Source organism: Marmota monax, unplaced genomic scaffold, assembly GCF_021218885.2.
Source record: "Marmota monax isolate L192 unplaced genomic scaffold, Marmota_monax_Labrador192_F-V1.1 WCK01_AAM20220418_F8-fsc00020, whole genome shotgun sequence".
Classification (NCBI taxonomy): Eukaryota; Metazoa; Chordata; class Mammalia; order Rodentia; family Sciuridae; genus Marmota; species Marmota monax.
In genome coordinates, this window is record NW_026692912.1 from 893,239 (window position 1) to 908,599 (window position 15,361).

The 15,361-nt window shown below is 36.6% G+C and overlaps 1 protein-coding gene and 1 long non-coding RNA gene across 3 annotated transcripts in view; one reads left to right on the forward strand and one right to left on the reverse strand.

The window, feature by feature from the left end:
• The window catches only part of Slc44a1 (solute carrier family 44 member 1), a 185,778-nt gene that overhangs the window by 147,945 nt on the left and 22,472 nt on the right, over positions 1–15,361 (forward strand). The gene's annotated exons all lie outside the window — the stretch shown is intronic.
• The window catches only part of LOC124097130 (uncharacterized), a 144,025-nt gene that overhangs the window by 27,823 nt on the left and 100,841 nt on the right, over positions 1–15,361 (reverse strand). The window contains exon 5 of one of the 2 annotated variants that reach the window (XR_009227405.1): positions 12,387–15,323. The exons of the other annotated variant lie outside the window; for it this stretch is intronic. This is a non-coding gene — a long non-coding RNA (uncharacterized LOC124097130). Of the gene's footprint in view, positions 1–12,386; positions 15,324–15,361 lie in introns of those variants that run through there. 2 annotated transcript variants of the gene reach the window in all.

Here is a 15,361-nt window from a genome sequence, read left to right on the forward strand (position 1 = left end):
GGAAAATACCAAGATTTGTAGAATTTTATTCACTAGTAGAAAAAGATATATGCATTCTTTAATCTATTGTGAAAGCAAAAATAGTCTGCATATGGCTTTTGAATGGGGGTTTGGAGGTGCTGAGCTGGTAATATTCTAACATGTAATTTTCTGATGCTTTAATTGAATTTCTTATACATATTTTATCCAAATCTGACTCAGGACTTAAGTGTAAGTAAAAGAGAAAGGATTTCTTTGTTTATTCTAAAGACATTTAATGAGCCCTGTATAACTGAGGGTACAGGAATGAAAATCCCAGTCTCTGCCCTCCAAAAATGTATAGTCTGTTTAGGAAGGCAAAGGGATAAGCGGGTGATTGTAATATTTTGCCAGCTGCTGTAACAGAGTTAACTCAGGAGTGACAGGGAGACCCCCCACCCCAAAGTTGCAAGCAGTAAGGAAATGGGGATATAATAAGTAAATAAGTCTTTGGGGGAAGGAAGGTAGAGAGTGTTCCAAGCAAAGCAACAGCATATGTGAAGAAAAGACACATCAGTGAGTCTGTACTGAGGAGTGGGTGTGGGATATACAATTGGAGAAGTCAAAAGAGATCAGATGTATTGGGTCTTATGGACCATACCGAGGGACTAAATGTTATGCTGAAGAAAAAGGAGATTCAAAAAAAAAAAAAAGGAGATTCACTGAAGAATTATAAGCAAAAGAGTGCTTGATGATATTTGCAGTTTAGGTCAACTTATGCAGGGATTCTTTCTTAACCGTGCAGTAAGGGAGTATAATGTGGAATGAGTTTATTCTGGTTCAGGAAAACCAGGCAGGAAAAGCTTTTTTATTATGCCAAATAAGTGAGGTTGAGGTCTTCAGCTAGGGCACCAGCAACAGAATGGAGAGAAAAGGATATTTGTAAGAGCTATTAGAAAGGTAGAACCATCAGATAATCAATTGGTATAAGGGGCCAAGTGAAAGATGGGAATCAAGTATGAATCCCCAGGTCCTGAATTGCATGCAATACTGCATTGAAAGATCAGTTACTTTTTACCTAGAAAGAACCACGTAAAGATTGCCAGGCGTGATGGTGCATGCCTGTAATCCCATGGGCTCATGAAGCTGAGACAGGAGGATTGTGAGTTCAAAGTCAGCCTCAGCAATGGCAAGGTGCTAAGCAACTCAGTGAGGCCCTGTTTCTAAATAAAATATAACACAGGGCTGAGGATGTGGCTCAGTGGCTGAGTGCCCCTGAATTCAATCCCTGGTACCGCCCTCCCCCCAAAAAAGAACCATGTAAAGTTGAAAAGCCCTGTTTAGTAGAGATAAAAGATGCAAAAGCACTGAACTAACAGTTGGCATATCTGGATTCATCTCGTTTCTCCAGCCCAATTACAGGTTATTTGTCCTCTCTGTGCCAAAATTTCCTCATCTGAAAGATGAAATATGTTCAGTCCATGCAGTAGGATTGTTATTATAATTAAATGAAGTAATGCATAGGAATATATTTTGAAAGCTGTTAAATGCAACAGAGTTGTTACCTCCTTATTTCTGATGCCTAAAGGAGCCAGCATAGTATAAGGAAGAAAGCAAGAGATTGGGATCATGAATATGGATTTGAATCTGTCTCTGCCACTTGCATAAGATAGGCAAACTGAGAAAGTCACAAAAATCTTTCTGAGGTTCAGTACCTTCCTTTGTAAAATAGGAATAATAATGTCTTATGGATATTTTGTAGAGTCAAGTGATAATTTGTTCACCTACTCAATCATCACCTAACAGACATTGAGTATCTACTATGTGCTAGAAGCTGAGAATATAGGATTGAACACAACAAGGTGAAGTGTCTTTTTATATGTGAAAACTAATGGTGTGGTGATGTGGCTAAAATGACAGATTAGGAAATTCAAAAACTTTCTCCTTCCACTAAAGGAAATGACTAAGCTGTCAAAAACAATTAAATCAATTTTTATCAAACTCTGGAATCTAATGTTTAAAAAAAACAAATTTACAACTTGGAGAATGCTAAATGAAAAGAGAGAGAGAGAGAGAGAGAGAGAGAGAGAGCATCAAAGCATTTTTAACTTGCCTGTATGGCATCCCCAGCTCAGTAGCAGCTGTGGGGACAGTGGCATGATACATGTTTCTGAGGTGACTTCCTGGTGCCAGAGTAACCAGCGTGAACCTTGTTTTCAAAAAAATTGTGGTTGTTTGTTTTGACCTGTGTGATGGCTTCCTGAAGGATCATCTTGGAGATTTTTTTTTTCTCCCACCTTCTTTAGAACCTTCTTAAGTCTGAAGTAATTGTTCCAGTGATGTTTGTCAAAAATATTTAAAGGCAAATATTAGATGATGCAACCTGGCGTGAGGAATAACACATGCAGCAAGAAACAGATGAAAAAGCATGGGCAGAAAGAAGCTAACGAAGGACTTATATGGGGGAGTGCGAACTTTGAAAAGTTCCTCTGTTTACAAGGAAATTCAGAATGCCACACATCCAGGGCTAGATTTGGGGGGCGGGCAGGGTGGACAAATGAGAAGACCATGAATATTCACCTCTGACTGGTATTTAGGATGCATGAAGGAAGAGAAAGCTAAAGCAGAGTTGTAAGATGCCTTGCTAAGCATTAAGTGGTTTTTATACACAGGGTGGATCTACAAAGACTGCAAGAAAAAATTTTTGGTTTGTTTTATTTTGGCTCTAAGTATTTAAGAAAATATTTCAGATTACTAGCTGAGAAGAGACTTTGGTGACCATGCAGACTAATCTTTAGGGAGAATACAATTTTTATCAAAAAATAGTTTATAAAAGTCACTGAATAAATAAGCAAATACAACCCACAGCAAGCAGGGAAAAAAAAAAAATAACAAGTGAAAACCAAGAGCAGCACAATGTCTTACTGAATAGAGACTATCAACAAAGAGGTAGAAATTCTAAAAATGGAATCAAATAGAAGTTCTGGCGTTGAAAAGTAAGCTGAAATGAAAAAAAAAAAAATCACTATCAGAGTTCAACAAGGGATTCAAGCAAGCAGAATAAAGAATCACTGAATATCCAGGCATGGTGGTGCCTAGCTACTACTCCAAAGGCTAAGGAAGGAGGATTGGAAGATCAAGGACAGCCTGGGAAACTTAGTGAGACCCTGTCTCAAAATAAAAATAAAAAGGGTTGGGGGTGTAGCTAAGTGGTGGAGCACTAAGGCTCTGGGTTCAATTGGAAGGAAGGAAAATAATCACTGAATTGAAAGATAAGTCAACAGAGACGCTTCAATTGGAAGATTTAAAAAAGAAAAGAATGAAGAAAAACAGAGTCTAGGAGACTTTTGCAACACCATCAAACATCCACATATACATAATGGGAGTCCCAGAGATAAAGGAGAGAGAGGAAGGGGCGGAAAGAATGTTTGAAGAAATAATGGCAGAAAACTTCTCAACTTTGATTAAAAAAAAAAACATAGGTGTGCACAGAAGCTCAACAGACTCCATCGAGGATAGATAAAGAGATCCACACCAAGACAGACTGGAATTAATGTATCAACAAAGACAAAAATACCAAATGCAGCAAGAGAGAAGCAACACATGGCATACAAGTGATTCTTAATAAAATTATATCCTAATCTTTTATCAGACACCATGGAATCCATAAGACAGTGAGATGACAGAAAGTGCTGAAAGAAAAAAAGAAAAGTTAATCCACAATTCTTTTTTTTTTCTATTTATTTTTTAGTTGTAGATGGACCCAATACCTTTATTTTATTTATTTATTTTTATGTGGTGCTGAGGATCGAACCCAGGGCCTTACACGTGCTAGGTGAGTGCTCTACTGCTGAGCCACAAAGTCAACCCCCAGTCCACAATTCTTTATCCAGAAAAGTATTCTTCAAAACAAATGGGAAATGAAGATATTTGCAAATAAACAAAAGCTGAGAGAGTTTGTTGCTAGCAGACCTGCCCTTGAATTCTAAAGAACATTCCTCAGACATAGATGAAAGGACACTAAACAGTCACTCTAGCCATACAGAAAACTGGTAAGGTAACCACATAGATAAATATAAAACTTAGTATTATATATATATTTTTTTATCTTTCATTTTTCTTTCTATATGATTTAAAAGGCAAATGCATAAAATAATAATTATTAAATCTGAGTTGGCATACAAAAAGGTGCTCAACAAGATGTGCTCAACAGAAGGCCACATTTGCCTTGAGCACCAAAACTCTGAAGCCCAACACTGAGTAGCTGGATAAGTTCAACATCTCTCAGCACTTCTGGAGCTGGAGAACTTGAGCAGGGTGCCAGACATTACAGCAGTCAAGGAAATGAAGTTGTTGGTGTTGGGAAAGCTATCAATCTTTTTATAGATCCTGAACTGAAATCTTATCAGAAATTCCAAGTCCAGCTAGTTACTGAATTGGAGAAAAAAATCCAGTTGGAAGTATGTGGGCTTTATTGCTCAACTAAATCAATTTTTAAAAGTTGTGTAAAAAAATCGCCAAAGGATCCCAGGAGCCATACCAGAAACCTGTGCACAATGCAATCTTGGATGACTTGGTCTTTCCAAGTGAAGCTGTAGGCAAGAGACTGCACAGGAAACTGGATGACAACTGGCTTGTTAGTGTTTATTTGGACAAAAGACAGCAGAATAATGTGGAGCAAAAGAATGAAACTTTTTCCTGTCAATAACTAGCTCACAGGCAAAGATGTTAACTTGGAATTCCCTAAGTTTTGATTGTTGACAAAAATGACTGAAGTATCATTCACAGTTTAAAGAAACGTACCATATATCAATTACAGCACAAGGGGGGAGCATGGGGCTGCATAAGAACAGTTTTTATGCATTACTGAAGCTTAATTGGTGTCAAACTAGATTTGTTATTAAACTATTAACTGTACCACCAAAGTAACATTAAGAAAATAACTGAAATGTACATTCAGAGAAGGAAAGGAGAACATAAAAACAATAACACTACAAAATAGATTAAACACAAGAAGGAAAGAATTGAGGAATAAAAAAAGATATGACATAGAAAATAAAAAGCAAAATGGCAGAGCAAGTCCTTCCTTGTCAGTAATTACTTTAAATGTGAATGGATTAAACTCTCCAGTTAAGAGGCAGAATTGGCAGGATGTGTTTAAAATCATAGTCCAAATATAGTGTCTCCAAGGGACTCTGTTTTTTCTATCCAAATAGGTTGAAAGAGAAAGGAGGGAAAAGATATTTCATGAAAATAGTAACCAAAAGGGATCTGAAGTGTCTATACAAATAACTGAAAAACCAGGCCTTAAGGTGAAAATTGTTACTGGAGAAGAAGGATGTTTTATAATGATAAAAGAGTGTCCCACTGGGGTTGAAGTTCAGTGGTTGAGCACTTGCCTCACATATGGGAGGCACTGGGTTCGATCCTCAGCACGATAGATAGATAGATAGATAGATAGATAGATAGATAGATAGATAGATGAAATAAATATCTTTTTTTTTAAAGAGAGAGAATTTTTTAATATTTATTTTCTAGTTTTCGGCGGACACAACATCTTTGTTTGTATGTGGTGCTGAGGATCGAACCCCGGGCCACACGCATGGCAGGCGAGCGCACTACCGCTTGAGCCACATCCCCAGCCCTGAAATAAATATCTTATGTCCATCTACAACTAAAAAATATTTTTAAAAATTAAAAAAAAGAGCGCCCCGTCAATAATATATAGCAATTACAAACATAAGTGCACCTAATAAGGGAGCCCAAAATATGTGAAACAGAAACTCAGAATTAAAGAAAGATAGAAAAATCAACAATAATAGTTGGGACTTCACTGTGTCATATTCAAAATGGCTAGAACAACTAGACAAAAAGTCAAGAAAATAGAAAACTTGAACAGCACCATAACATAGCTGGATCTAACAGATATCTGTAGAATATTCCACCAACAACATTATTCCCAAGTGTACATGGAATAATCCCTAGGTTAAACTATATATTAGTCCATGAAACAAGCTACAGTATATTTTAAAAGATTTGATCATCTAAAGTATATTCTAAATCAAAATGGAATGAAATTAGAGATCAATAACAAGGAAATATGGTAAATTTATAAATTTGTGGCAATTAAACAAGACTTCTGAATAATCACTAGGTTGAAAAATAAATCAGGGAAATAAGAAAATACTTTTGGATACATGAAAACATAAATACTACTTAAATTTATGAGATGAAGCTAAGTCAGTACTTAAAGGAAAACTTATAAGTGTAAATACCAGCATTAAAAAAGAAGAGAGCTCTCAAACCACTAACCTAAACTTCCACCTAAGAAACTAGGAAAAGAAAAGGAAACTAAAAGCAAGCAAAAAGAATAAAATAAAGATGAGAATGGAAACAAATGAAGAAATAAATAAAGGAATCGAAAGGCAATTATTTGAAAAGATCAACAAAATTAATAAACCTTTACCTAGTCTATCCAAGAAACAAAAGAAGACTTAAATTATTTAATCAGAAATTAAAGTATTAACATTACTACTGTCTTTGTAGAAAAAAAAAATTTTTTTAAGTTTATAAGAGAATTCTATGAACAGTTGTACCATAACAAATTAGATAATGTAGATGGAATAGACAAAGTCCTAGGACACACACATACTGCAAAATTGACTCAAGAAGAAACTGAAATTCTTTTTTTTTTTAGAAAGAGAATTTTAACATTTTATTTTAGTTTTCGGCGGACACAACATCTTTTTTTTTGGTATGTGGTGCTGAGGATCGAACCCGGGCCGCACGCATGCCAGGCGAGCGCGCTACCGCTTGAGCCACATCCCCAGCCCAAGAAACTGAAATTCTGAAGACTTAAATAGATTGATTTAGTGCTCAAAAACTCCTCCCACAAAAAAAGCACCAGATGACCTAACTGATGAATTACTAAATGTTTAAAGAAGAATTAATACCATTGTTTTTCAAACTCTTCCCAAAAATGAAAGAGAAAAGAATACTTCCTAACTCATTCTATAAGACCAACATTGCCTTATACCAAAAGCCAAATTGAGAAGAAAAGAAACTACAGAACAGTTTTGTTTCTATGGAGTAGCAATGAACAATCTGGAAAAGAAATGAAGAAAATTTCATTTATAATACTTTCAAAAGAATAAAATACTGAGAAATAAATTTAAACAAATTGGTGCAAAACATTTACACAGAAACATGTAAAGCTCCATAATAAGTAAATGGGAAGACATCTGTGTTTATGGATTGGAAAATGAATACTGTTAAGATGGTAGTGCTACCCACAGTGATCTATGGAGTCAATACAATTCTTTCAAAATCCCAATTTTTTTCAGAAGTGAAAACCGTGTGTTTGAAAATTCATGTGGAACTTCAAGAGTTTCCAAATAGTTAAAGGAATCTTCAAAAGGAAGAATATGGTTAGATCAAAGTGGATCAAAGACTTAGGCACTAGACCAGAGACCCTGTGCCTAATAGAAGAAAAAGTAGGCCCAAATCGTCACCATGTCGGCCTAGGATCTGACTTCCTTCACAAAACTACTAAAGCATGAGAAGTAAAATCAAGGATCAATAAATGGGATGGATTCAGACTAAAAACCTTCTTCTCAGCAAAGAAAACAATCACTAATGTGAAGAGAGAGCGTACAGAATAGGAGAAAATCTTTACCACATGCACCTCAGATATAGCATCAATCTCCAGGATATTAATCTCCAGAATTCAAAAAATTTAACAACAACAAAAAAAAAAACCCAATCAATAAATGAGCTAAAGAACTGAACAGACACTCCACAGAAGAAGAAATACAATCCATCAACAAATATAAGAAAAAATGTTCAACATCTTTACAATTAGAGAAATGCAAATCAAAACTAAAATTTCATCTCACCCCGGTCAGAATGGCAATTATCAACAATACAAGCAACAATAAATGTTGGTGAGGATGTTGGGGGGAAAGGAGTGTACACTCATACATTGCTGGTGGAAATGTAAATTGGTGCAATTATTATGGAGAGTGGTATGGAGATTCCTCAGAAAACTTGGAATGGAACCACCATTTGACCGAGTATCCCACTTCTCAGTTTATACCCAAAGGACTTAAAATCAACACATTACAGTGATACAGCCACATGAATGTTTATAGCAGCTCAATTCACAATAGTTAAACTATGGAACCAACTAGGTGCCCTTCAACAGATGAATGAATTTTAAAAAGTTTCATATATATATTATTATGAAATAATACTATATATATAAAATGAAATATTATTCAGCCTTAAAGAAGAATGAAATTATGGCACTTGCTGGTAAATGGATAGAGTTGGAGAATATCATACTAAGAGAAATAAGCCAATCCCAAAAAACAAAGGCCAAATGTTCTGATAAGTGGCTGCTAATTCACATTGGAGCAGGGGGCTAGGGAAGAACAGAGTTACTTAGATTAGGTAGAGAGGAGTGAAGGGAGGAGAGGGGGTATGGGGTAGGAAAGTTAGTAAAATGAATCAGACATTATTACCCTATATACATGTATAACTATACGACCAGTGGAATTCTACATCATGTATGACCAGAAAAATGAGAAATTATACTCCATTACATATGATGTATCAAAGGGAATTCTACTATCATGTACAACTAATTAAAACAAATTTTTAAAAAGAAGATTATGGTTGGAGAACCAAGGCATTCTAATTTCAAAACCTACTACAAGGCTTCAATAATCAATAGATCAATAGATACTGACATAAAGATAAACATTGAAATTGGTACAGGTGCAATAGAATTAAAGTACAGAAATAAATCCATGTGTCTGATCAAGGATACTAAGACCATTCAGTGAGAAAAGAACCGTCTGAAATTTCAATAAACAATGCTTGCTCAACCTGATATCTACAAGCAAAAAAAAAAAAAAAAGAATGTGGACCCCTACCTCACAAAATACACAAAAATTAATCTAAAATGGATCAAATGCCTAAATACAAAAACTAAAACTACAAAACTCTTAGAAGAACCATCGGGGTAAATCTTCATGACTTTGGATTTGACCATGGTTTCTTGGATATGACACCAAAAACACAAGCAACAAAAGAAATAGGTGAATCAGACTTCATCAAAATTAAGAATCTTTTAGTTTGAAGACATAATTAGACATATGAAAAGGAAACCCATAGAATGGGAGAAATATTTGTTCCTCATCTATCTAGTAAGAGCCTAGTGTCCAGAATATATAAAGAACTTACCACTTTAACAACAAAAAAGATAAACAACTCAAAATGAGCAAAAGTCTTCAATAGACATTTTTACAGAGCAGGTTAAAAAAAATGGCCAAGACATTTCTTGTAGAAATAGATAAAGCAATCATGAAATTCATACGGAAAAACAAAAGACCCAGAATAGCAAAAACAATTCTAAGCAGGAAGTGTGAATCAGGCGGCATAGCGATACCAGATCTCAAACTATATTACAGAGCAATAGTAACAAAAACAGCATGGTACTGGTACCAAAACAGGCAGGTGGACCAATGGTACAGAATAGAGGACACAGAAACCAATCCACAAAACTACAACTACCTTATATTTGATAAAGGGGCTAAAAGCATGCAATGGAGGAAGGATAGCATCTTCAACAAATGGTGCTGGGAAAACTAGAAATCCATATGCAACAAAATGAAACTGAATCCCTTTCTCTCGCCATGCACAAAAGTTAACTCAAAATGGATCAAAGAGCTTGATATCAAATCAGAGACTCTGCACCTGATAGAAGAAAAAGTTGGCTCCGATCTACATATTGTGGGGTCGGGCTCCAAATTCCTCAATAGGACACCCATAGCACAAGAGTTAATAACTAGAATCAACAAATGGGATTTACTCAAACTAAAAAGTTTTTTCTCAGCAAGAGAAACAATAAGAGAGGTAAATAGGGAGCCTACATCCTGGGAACAAATTTCTACTCCTCACACTTCAGATAGAGCCCTAATATCCAGAGTATACAAAGAACTCAAAAAATTAAACAATAAGATAACAAATAACCCAATCAACAAATGGGCCAAGGACCCGAACAGACACTTCTCAGAGGAGGACATACAATCAATCAACAAGTACATGAAAAAATGCTCACCATCTCTAGCAGAGAAATGCAAATCAAAACCACCCTAAGATACCATCTCACTCCAGTAAGATTGGCAGCCATTATGAAGTCAAACAACAACAAGTGCTGGCGAGGATGTGGGGAAAAGGGTACTCTTGTACATTGCTGGTGGGACTGAAAATTGGTGCGGCCAATTTGGAAAGCAGTATGGAGATTCCTGGGAAAGCTGGGAATGGAACCACCATTTGACCCAGCTATTGCCCTTCTCTGACTATTCCCTGAAGACCTTAAAAGAGCGTACTACAGGGATACTGCCACATTGATATTCATAGCAGCACAATTCACAATAGCTAGACTGTGGAACCAACCCAGATGCCCTTCAATAGATGAATGGATAAAAAAAAATGTGACACTTATACACAATGGAGTATTACGCAGCACTAAAAAATGACAAAATCATGGAATTTGCAGGGAAATGGATGGCATTAGAGCAGATTATGCCAAGTGAAGCTAGCCAATCCCTAAAAAACAAATGCCAAATGTCTTCTTTGATATAATGAGAGCAACTAAGAACAGAGCAGGGAGGAAGAGCAAGAGGAAAAGATTAACATTAAACAGAGACATGAGGTGGGAGGGAAAAGGAGAGAAAAGGGAAATTTCATGAAAATGAAAGGAGACCCTCATTGTTATACAAAATTACATATAAGAGGTTGTGAGGGGAATGGGAAAAAAAAAACAAGGAGAGAATTAAATTACAGCAGATGGGATAGAGAGAGAAGATGGGAGGGGAGGGGAAGGGAGGGGGGATAGTAGAGGATAGGAAAGGTAGCAGAATACAACAGTTACTAATATGGCATTATGTAAAAATGTGGATGTATAACCGATGTGATTCTGCAATCTGTATACGGGGTAATAATGGGAGTTCATAACCCACTTGAATCTAAAGTATGAAATATGAGATGTCAAGAGCTATGTAATGTTTTGAACAACCAATAAAAATAAATAAATAAATAAAAATGTCCAGGAAAAACATGAAAAGATGCCAAATGTCATTAGGTGTTAGGGAAATTCCAATCACAACAATGAAATACATCACACCCCTAGAATGGCTATAATCAAACAGACAATAACAAGCTCTGATGAGAGTGTGGAGAAATTACCAGTGGAAATATAAAGTGTTGTAGCCACTGCGGAAAACCAGTTGGGCAGTTTCTCAATAAGTTAAACATGGAATTACCGTATGACCCAGCAAATATACGCCCAGGTATACATAGACCCCAAATGATTGAAAACAGATGTTCAAACAAAAAGCTGTACACAAATGTCCATAGTAACATTTTGCACAATAATCAAAAAGTGGGAACAACCTAATGTCCACCAGCTGATGAATGAAAAACTAAATATGGTATCCACATGATGAAATAGTCAGCCATAAAAAGAAATTGGTTACTGACACATGCTACAACATGAATGAGCCTTAAAAACTGGTAAGGGAAATTATGGTAAAGGAAAGGAGCCAGACACAAAAGGCCACATTTTGTCTAATTCCATGTATATGAAATGTTCAGAATACATAAAATACATAGAGAAATCCAGGCTCTCCGGAGAAGGGGAAATAGAGAATTACTGCTTAGTTGATACAGGGTTTCCTTTTGGAGTGATGGAAATGTTCTGGAACTATGGAGTGCTGCTGGTTGCATGACCTTGTAAATGAATTAAATGCCAATTTTAAAATGGCTACAATGGTAAATTTAATATGTGTGTATTTCACCACAATAAAAATAAAAGCCAGTGATATTGCTAGCTACTATTTTTAAACTGTATTTTTAAATCATTTGAGACATACAGAAAAGCTGAAAGAATGGTATGAAGAATGTTTATATACTCTTCATTCAGATTCCCTAAATATTATTATTTTATGACATTTGCTTTATCAGTTTCTCTCCTTCTCACTCTTCCTCCCCTACCCCCATGTCCCTTCTTTCCTTCCTCCACTTCCCATGCTCTGCAGACCTTTACATTTGGACAATTGTCCCACGAATGACCTTTATGTTTGTTAAAGACAAATTTTGTCCCAGTCAAGGACACCCCTAGCATCACACATTACATTTAGTCCTCATGTCTCTTCCATTTCTTTTAATTTGGAACTGTTGCTCAGTCTTTGTCATTCATGACCTTGATATTTTTGAAGAGACCACTTCCCTTATAGAATGTTCTTCAATTTGTGTTTGTCCTAAGTTTTCCCATAATTAGATTCGGTTTTGCATTTTTGCCAAAGACAGCATATAAATCGTGCCCCATCCTTCCCAGGGCACCATATCAGGAGGCACAGGATATCAGCTCAGGAGGCACAGGATATCAGCTCATCCATCATTGTGATGTTTAGGTCACTCATTGGTAAGGGGACCTTCCTGACCTCAACACTGTAAACTCACTACTTCTCACTTTGTAAATAAATAGGAATCTTATGGGGTGGGTATCTTACGGAGAGAGATTTTGAGACTATGTAGAAGTCCTATTTCTCATCAACCTCTCACTCCCTAGCATTAGCATGTATTCATATACCTCTTCAAACAACTTTTACTGTAGTTTTGACCAGTGATTTTCCCATTCCATAATTATTAATTCCTACCTGTATTCATAAGGAAGAGCTTTCCCTGTTCTCTTATTATGTATTCATTCACTGAATAAATATTTATAAATAAATATAGATAAATATTTATTCGGTGAATAAATAAATATCAAAGTCTGGATTCTTTCATTTTTTTATTACTGTCATTTATTTTTATGCCCAATTTGTCTCTGATTTGACCAATAAGAGCTCATTCATGCTGGCTCCTGTCCTTTTGACCCGTCCTGTAATTCTCCGAGTGTTCTTATTTATTGACACAACCAGATGTTCCAGGGTCATCTTGTGCTTTCTGTAACTCAAGACACTCTAATCAGCCAGGTCTTCAAGGAGTCCTAGTTCCCTTCAGTGAAAATTGGTATTTAGAAACCAAGGTCTGGCTTCATTGTGAAAACAATTACTAAAAAGACCAAAAACTGACTTTCTACTTGATGAAACTTTGGAAAACTTCATTAAAATGTTTTTGTTTGTTTGTTTGTTTTGTGGCACTGGGGATTAAGCCTTGGGCCTTGCACATTGTAGGCAAGTGCTCTACCAGTGAGCTACACACCCAGTCTCCTTGTTTGCTTTGTTCAATTGAACAGTGTATGAAAATATTGGAAATATTGCAATTTTTCCACAACCTTATACCAAATCTGTTTTTATTTTATTTTTTTTAAATCAATAATCAATGTTTTTATGAACGTTTACCTTCTGTCTTTGTCCATTTTGTGCTGCTCTAACATAGTATCTGACACTGGGTGATTTATAAAGAACAGAGATTTCTTTCTTACAGTGCTAATGGCTGAGAAGTCCAAAATCAAGTGTTCTGTATCTGTTGAGGCCTTTGTGCTGCATTGTCCCAAAATCTCTCTCCATAAGAAGGTGGAAGGGAAATAGAGGGTGAGAGGAAATTCAACAGGGGCCAAACTCATCCTTTTAGTCCCACAATAACAAATTCACTCCAGTAATGACATTAACCCATGCATAGCCTAGTCCCTTTTAAAGGGTTTCACCTCTTAACATTGTTGCATTAAGGATTGTTTCCAACACATGGGTTTGGGGGAACATATTCAAATTGTAGTTCCTTTCTTCTACTCTTACATAGAAATAAACATTTCTTGCATAGAAATAAAATGTACGTATAGTTGCAAATATATATCAGGCCACTTATGTCTTCCTTCTTTCACTGATATGAAATCCTAAATATTTCTCCACATTGCAGCAGGGCCTCAATCCTCTTCTCTTACAGGGCTCCCACAGTTCCACTGAACTGCTGTGCCCTGTGCACCAAGACCTTCCTCCCCCAGTGTTTGGTAGAGGGGCTTGAGAGTTTAGCTGTTGAGATAGTCCTGAAAATCAAGCACCTAGGTTTTTGTTTCAGTTGAATTTGTTCCTTCAGTTAACTTCCCAGAAGTCAAGATAGATATATTTTTAAAAAGATGTGACAATGTTTATCCCCTTCACCATATTTTCTGCCTCAAATCCTTCACATTTCTTTCTCTTTCATGGATGCCTGGAGCTCCAACAGTGAGTTGGAGCTTTCACTGGTCATGATCAAGTAATAAAACACAGATACCTGGTAGGTGCCAGACTCCACGCTGTGTGGTGTACAGATGCATGATACGTGCGCTCCTGCACCCACATTTTACTCCTCATAACAAATATACAAAGAGTTCTTATCCACTGAAGTTGAGAGGGCAAGGAGAATTCGCCCTGAGGTCTTTCTTGCTCCAGAGCTTTTGAAGCTGCCCCTCACTCCCACAGCCAGCCATGTGACGTGTTTGCATCCCCTATGTAGGATATGCATCATCTCCCCTTCCTAAGCATAAACCTGGTTCTGGGACCTGACCCTATTTTTTCGTAATTATAAAGGGCAAGGCTCAGCTGCTAAACAGACCTGAGAAGAAACAGGGGTGGAACAGTCATTAATTGAAGGATTGCCTGTGGCTCGCTAATTAATTTCAACCCAAGGGAGGCCTGTAGCAGAGAAGGCAGACTACAGATATGAGTGACAAAAAAATTCCAAAATAATCGTTACCAAAATAAGACATGCTTACACCTCTCTCACACTGCCCAAAGGCAACACATTGTACTAGTTAATTAAGAACTTGGATTCCAAACTTAGCAATAAACCTTATAAGCTGTATGACCTTGGGCTCTAGGATCTCTTGACCTCTGTTTTTCCATCTATGTAATAGAGTAAAAATAGGATCTTACTTAAAAGAATTTTGTGGAAATTAGCTACATGATTCCATGAAAAGTGCCTAGGGCAAAGCCTGGCACATAGTAAATGCACAATAAATATTAACTCTTATTGTCCTTAGTCTTGATCAGTTTAATATTTATATCACCAATATGAGTAAAGAAATGGAAGGAGTGGCCAAGACTACAGGCTATCTTCAAATATCCTCTCAGTTTTTGATGGTAGAAGTCACCTGATTTTTAAATGGATACATAGCCACACTGAACAAGTACTACATTTCCCTTGTAGCTAAGTTGTAACCATGCAACTCAGTTCTGATCAGTGGTATATAAGAGGAGATGACATGTGACTAACAGGAAATGTCTTTAAAGCCCTTTCCTGGATTTCCTCCTCCCTGCTGGCTGGGTTTCAGACCGGAGGGCTTGAGGTCCAGCAGCCATCCTGGATAAGGAAGTGACCTTGAAAACAGAAAACCCACATGATAGAGCAGCAAGAT